The following is a 7,134-nucleotide window of genomic DNA, read 5'->3' on the forward strand; positions in this document are numbered from 1 at the left end:
ATGCTTGCCACATAACAGGCAAATCATTTCCTAAAATTTCACCCTCGTCTTAATCTCAATGCATAAAATTAATTTCACATTTATATTCTCTCTCAACTCAAAATATTTCTTTTCCATGGAGATGTCTTCACTATTACAGTTACTATTTCATTTGTGGCATTATTTCTTCACATTTCTGTCAAAATGACCAATGAAGCTGTACTGAAAGCTGACGGAATTCCTTAAGTGGCACCTCTTTTTTTCTTGCTCTTTATAAGAGGAAATAAACGCAATCTATAAATCAATGTTCATTAAGAAGTTAATTAAAATATCTTCTTATTTTAGAGATATGGTAGTTAAAATTTGAGTATAGGATAATAAATGAAAACTGTAATTACATAAAATATAATAAGAAAATCAAAATACTTAACTCTAAAATAATAGAAATGCGAAATCATTTTAAGAGGTATTATTTTTCACTTTTTTTTACTTCATTCCCTGTATGCAGTTTATTACTAAGTCCTTCTGGTCAGAAAAGATAGATCTAGTGCCCTAGGATAGTTAGACTCATTTTATTTGTGAAGCCTTCACAAATTTAAAGTCAAATTTTTAACAATGTTCAGATTTTTTTATTAAGCTATAAGCACCAGAATATGGTGAAGAAGAATACAACTTCCTGAAAGTATGAAGTGTGGTATAAGGCCAGCCACAAACTAGGAAATACTCCCATGAATATATAAGGAAATGGAGGACAAGTAAGTTATATTTTATTCAAAGATAATATAGCAATGAAAGGTGACCAAATGAAAAGTGTCTTTATCCATCCTTTCGCTCTGAGATTACATGTCTTTAAAGCTGAGATGAGGGAGAAGAAATGGGTAGGAAATATCAGAAAGGGAGACAGAACATGAAGACTCCTAACTCTGGGAAACGAACTGGGGGTGGTGGAAGGGGAGGAGGGCGGGGGGTGGGGTGAATGGGTGACGGGCACTGAGGGGGGCACTTGATGGGATGAGCACTGGGTGTTATTCTGTATGTTGGCAAATCGAACACCAATAAAAATAAATTTATTATTAAAAAAAATAAATAAAATAAGAAAATAAAGCTGAGGTGACATTCTTTTAGCCAGTATGTGCTTGGGTCTTGTTTTACATCCAGCCAACAAACCTAGTCTTTAGTAGGAGAAAACCGTCCATTTTTACTTAGTGTTGTCATTAATATGTAAAGGTAATAGGTAAGCTTATTTATGCCATCGTATTAATTGTATTCTGATTTTTATAGTTCTCTTTTCCCTTTCTTTCTAACTGCTTTTCTTTGTGAATTGATGATTTTCTAAAGTAGTATAATTTAATTCCTTTATCTCTTGTGAATCTACTGTAGGTTTTGCTATGTGGTTACAAGGAGGTTTATATAAAACATCTTGTGAAAAGAATGGCCTATTTTAAATTGATAACAACTTTGATTGCATACATACCCTTTATCTCTTTTATACTGTTGATGTCATAATTTAGCTATTTTTAAATTGTGTATTCCTTAGCAAATTATTATACCAATAGCTAGTTTAATACTTTGTCTTTTTACTTTTATAAGTTGAATGGTTGATACCCTGCTATACTCTAGCATTAGAGTATTCTGAATTTGACTATATACTTACCTTTACTAGCATGTTGTATATTTTCATATGTTTTCTTGTAACTAATTAGCATCTATTCATTTTAGGTTCAAGAACTCTTTTAGCATTTCTTGTAAGGCGGGTCTAGTGGTCATGAATTTTGTCAGCACTTGTTTGGAAAAGTCTTTATCTCTCCTTCATTTCTGAAGTAGATTTGCTGGGTAAAGTATTATTGTTTGGTAGTTTGGTTTGGTTTGGTTTGGTTTGGTTTGGTTTGGTTTGGTTTTCTTCCAGCACTTTGAATAAATCATCCCATTCTTTCAGATCTATAAGGTTTCTGCTAAGAAATCTGCTGATAGCCTTAAGGGCATTTTCTTGTAAGTTACTAGCATTTTTCTCTTGTTGTTTCTAAGATTCTCTCTTTGTCTTTGACTTTTGACACTTTTATTATAATATGTTCTGCAGAGGATCTCTTCAAGTTGTTTGGTTACTGATGAGCTTGATGGTCTTTGATATCCAAATGTCCCCAGATATGAGAAGTTATCATTCATCATTTCTTTAAAGAAGCTTTCCTCCCTTCTTTTCTTCTACTCTGGTGGTGTCATGTCACCTTGATTTTTATGTTCCTTGAGGTTTTAGGTTGCTGTCTTTGTATTTGAAGTAGCAGTCACCTCCTTCAATCTTTACTAACTGCCTTTGGGAGAGAAATACCTTCCATCTACTCTGCTAGAGATACTGAGGCTATCTCAGACTTTCTATGGGTACACTTGCTCCGTGCTTCTTCCCCCTTGTGGCATAATTCTTAAGCTTACATGCCTTTGAGGGGCTCTGCAAAGCACCGGGCCAAGTGCTGACAGTCTTTTTGTTTTCCCAAAGTTAGTACTAAAGCACAGCTTTGTGGTCTTGCCTTGGCCCACAGATTTAGGCCAGCTTTCTGCAAATGCTCATTAGCCATGTGACAAAAGTAGCTCTTACTGCTGCTATTAGGAGCACACATAGGGAACCAGCCACAGGGTGAAGCATGTGGGGTTGTGACACAAGGAATGCTCAGGATACCCATGGGCCACTGGGGGATCTGAGTGAAGTGTTCCCAGTGATTCATGGGTGGGCTTTTTGATGGAGTCTACAATGTGGTTAGTAGAATTTGTGTCATTTTCATACCCTCCAAGAATCTTATCTACCACTTCTCTATTTTCTTCATGCTCCACATTCATATGGCTTAAGATTCAGTTCCCTGAATAAGATGAGAGAGAAATGAGCCCCTTTGGTTGGAGCTCATAAATTTGGGGAAGCTGGATGCTCATTCACATTGTCTCCCTTCCCCAGATAGGGGAAATCACAGGTAGAGAAAATCTCTCTGGCCCTGAACTTTGCTGCTTGTTGGAGGAGGAAGCAGATAAAATCTAGCTGTTTCTCTAACCCACTCCACTGCATTCAGACACTTATTGTTTTGCTTAACTAGTATGCTGGAAATGTGCTTCTGAAAACTGGGACTTCCGCAAAGGCTCTCTCATCTGTGGGTGATTGTCAAAGACAGTTTTCTAGAGGCCCCCAGACCATTCCAAGAGAGGCTAGAGCTGTATCATAGGCCACTGCAAGATCCCACAGCCAGGACCACTACCTATTATATTACGTACAAGTGAGCAATACATTTTCCCAGACCTTTGGTGTGTGGTGCTAGATTCCACAGTTTCCTCAAAGGCACTTTTGTTCATGGGTGGATGCCAAATATTTGCTGTTAAAGGAGGAGACAAAAACAAGAACAAGGGACAACTTATGCTGCTATGTTCCTTATGCTGTCACTCTTAACATATTTTCTTATATTAAGTATAGTGACTGGATAAAAGTGCAGGACACCATTTTTTAATTTGGTATCAGATAAATAACAAATAGCTTTTTAGTATATTTATATTCCTGGAGATATATTTATACTAAAAGCTGTTATCTGAAATTCAAACTTAACTGGGTATCTTCTATTTTTGGGGGTCTCATCTGTCAAACTTGCATTTAGGTACTTAATCCCGTGTGTGTGTGTGTGTGTGTAAGGTAGAGTTTCATTTTCATTTTCCCCTTTTTTATGCTCAATTTGTCATCATTTCTCTATCTCCACTTACCTGCTATGTTAAAATTGAAGTATATATTAGTTCCTTTTTATATTTTATTTAAGAGTACAGAGGTAAACTGTCTAGGCTGGTAAGGAGGCATTATCATTCTCAACTCTTGTCTCCATATTGGTGTCCAAACAACAATTCCAATTCAACATAAAGACTATACCTTTAATGGCAGAAAATAAGAAAAAAAGAGGAGTAAGTCCACCTTCATTTAAAGAACATACACTGGAAATGAAACATAATTTCTATTGGCATCCTGTTGTCCAGAATTTAAATGTGTGGTTACATATGGATAGAGAAGGGTATAGGACATTTAGCTGTACAGGCATTCCTTACTCAACTCTGTCATATGAGAGAAGAAGAAACTCTGTCACAATATTCTTTATGTAGTATCTTCTGAGACGCCAGGGAACAACTATAAACCCATATTTCAGTTTGAAATGTATTAGCTGGAATTCAGGAAATGCACCCTCATGTCACCATAGCACACCTTTTAACCTTTAGACAAGTAGTAGTTTTATTAACATTTTACATCTGAAGTTAATTGAGATCAGGAGAAGTTACCCCTATTCCAGTCCTTGAAACCTACTAGAGTGATTCTCCCTAGTATTTTCCCTAATATATTTTTTAATAATGTTTCCAGATCAGACACACTCCAATGCCACCTGATAATTAGATTTCTAAATACTTTCATTCTATCTCTTGCTGAGCTCTATCAGTCTATCTTAACAATGTAAATTATTTGCAAATCTTGTATACCTAATCTCATTAAATAAAAAGCTTCTTTATTATTGAAGCAACTGAAAACTTAGAAGTCTATAAAAGCTCTCTCACAGGGTTTCAAACTAAATACAACCCAGAGGTAACCTACTTAAGTATATTCATTCTGTTGTCAAATCACTCTCTGTAATCAGAGGTTTTCCCTCTGTGGTAGAATTTATCAACCAATAGGAGCTCAAAGAGCACACTAAAAAGATTTTTTTTCCCAACACGCTAATCTGAGGCTTACATACTCAAAATGAACATATATGTTTTTTAAAATATTTTGTTTATTTATTTATTTATTTATTTATTTATTTATTTATTTATTTATGAGAGACACAGCATGAGTGTGGGCAGTGGAAGGGGAAGGGGCAGAGGGAGAGGGAGAAGCAGACTCCCCGATGAGCAGGGAGCTCATGTGGGGCTCAAACCCAGGACTCAGATCATGCATGACCCCAGCCACAGGCAGATGCTTAACTGACACTGCCACCCAGATGTCCATCGAAATGAACATGTTTTAATCTGCTTTTATAAATTTTGTGAATTTACTAAAAATATGACAATGTACTGGACACTGTTTAGGAGACAGAGGTTGACTTTACATACCAAATGTCCATATTATTAATGGGAAATAAATGAGTTTCAGAAGGCATTATTATAGAAGAGGTACTAATTACAATATAGGGACAATGGAGAAAGATATTATTTCTGGCTAGACATATCTGTGAAGGTGCAGTCATGGAAGAAATGTGACTTGAAGAGGTCCTTGATTGATTAACTGATGCCCAGAATGTGATATGAAAGATATTTATAACCTTCTAAATCAAAATTTTATAAAATCTCTTACTTGACTTATCAATTCAATAATACGATAATCCCTAGACTAGTTTATCCAAATGTTACAGTAATCTTCATCCACCAACCATCATATCATTTGATTAATTTCATTTTGGCATGGAAAAACACTTTATATAGATTTTTGGTATCTATACAAGGTGTAATTAAATCAATGTCAAAACATGAGAAAATCAAATATCAAATGTTTCACTCGTTTGGATAAGTTTACTTATTTATTTCATAGTCATTGACAATATAGCGATATTGAAAGGGCACAACTCTATAGAAGATGGATCCAGGGTCCAAAGAGGCTGGATTCCCAACTATATTGAACAAATTCATGACCAGGTTTTTCCTAGGACATGCTTAGGAATAGACATTTCATTTTACCTTCAAAACCAGGCATTTCTTTTCCTGGTCATTTTTATTTTGCTAACCACATAACATGAAGTCAGAGTCTAAAGGGTGCATTGTATGCCAAAATACAGGTAAAAAGAGCCTTTATAATATGCAGAAATAAATCCATAATCAATAAATTAAAATATCAGAGGGCAACAAAAGAACTATGAAGAGTATAAATTTGACTTTAAGCCCCTACAAATTAGTGACTGTCTCTACATCTTCCTCTGCAAAACTATCTTTAGTAAAATATCACCTACAAAGAACTGCCTTGTAAGTGAATTTTGATAATAAGCAAAGGACATATTGACTATGTTAGGTGACTTTCAGTATGAATGATGTGCCTTTTCTGTGAGGCCTATGTTCTGTCCATTTCTTTTTTATACTAGCCTTGGAGAGATTAATATAATTAATAAAGTGTAGGGCTGCCAATTGTTTCTAACTAAGACAGTACTACCAGACTCCAGCCTGATCTGTGAGAGCCAATAGAGAGGAAGATGAAGAAAACCTAACTTTTCAGAAATTCCTTTGAAAGTTAGGAGCACTTGGAATCCTAAATTGAGATAGAACAATTAGCTTTAGGAGAAAAGACATATTTTCTATCAGACAAAATGCAAAGAAGTGAGATTGAATATTGATGCCAATGAGATTTTCACATGGGGATAGATAGAAAGTATTGGCAAATCTCACCTGACAGTCTCTATTTTCCTGTGAAATAGAGACAAGGATGTCTCAAGCATGAAGGTAGAAAAGATGGAGGAGACAGGACAAGACCTGCTTGCAAAACAAAAATTGCCTTTGAAAAAAATTTTCTCATTGTGGGAAGTAAGAGAGAAAAGTTGTCTGAAACATGTAAGATTTCTGAGTGGCATTAACGGTTCACTCAAGTTAAAGAACATGCCTTGTGTCATCATATTGTAGGGTTGAGTGATTTTCCCCAGCCAAAGTGTCAGTATGACACAGGAAATTATGACCAACAGAGAGTGTGTTCTGGAATCCTACTGTCTTGAGTTCAATCTTCTGCTCTTACCTTCTAGCTAACATAACCTTGGGCAAGATATTTAATATGTCTGAACTCTACTTCCCCGTCTGTAATAATGGAATAATTATTACAGTGCCTATTTCACAGGGTTGTATAAGGATTAAATGAAGGACTGCATATAAAGAATTTAATGAAGTGTTTGGCACAGAGAAATATTTAATAACAAAAGCTATTATAATGGGGAAAATAATGGTCACTAATAATAGGTTAAATTGGCGAAGTATTCAAGGAATGTAGTAAAAAGAAAATACAAAATGAGAGTTAAAATATTAGATCAGAATGGATTAGAATAATCCATTTGAATCAAAGAAATCAGGCCATAGAGGCAAGATAAAAGGGGTAGTAGTTTTTCAAATGAGGCCATAGGAAGCATCAGAAGCCTGATATTAGTA

Source organism: Canis lupus, chromosome 10 (genome assembly GCF_003254725.2).
Source record: "Canis lupus dingo isolate Sandy chromosome 10, ASM325472v2, whole genome shotgun sequence".
NCBI classification, from domain to species: domain Eukaryota; kingdom Metazoa; phylum Chordata; class Mammalia; order Carnivora; family Canidae; genus Canis; species Canis lupus.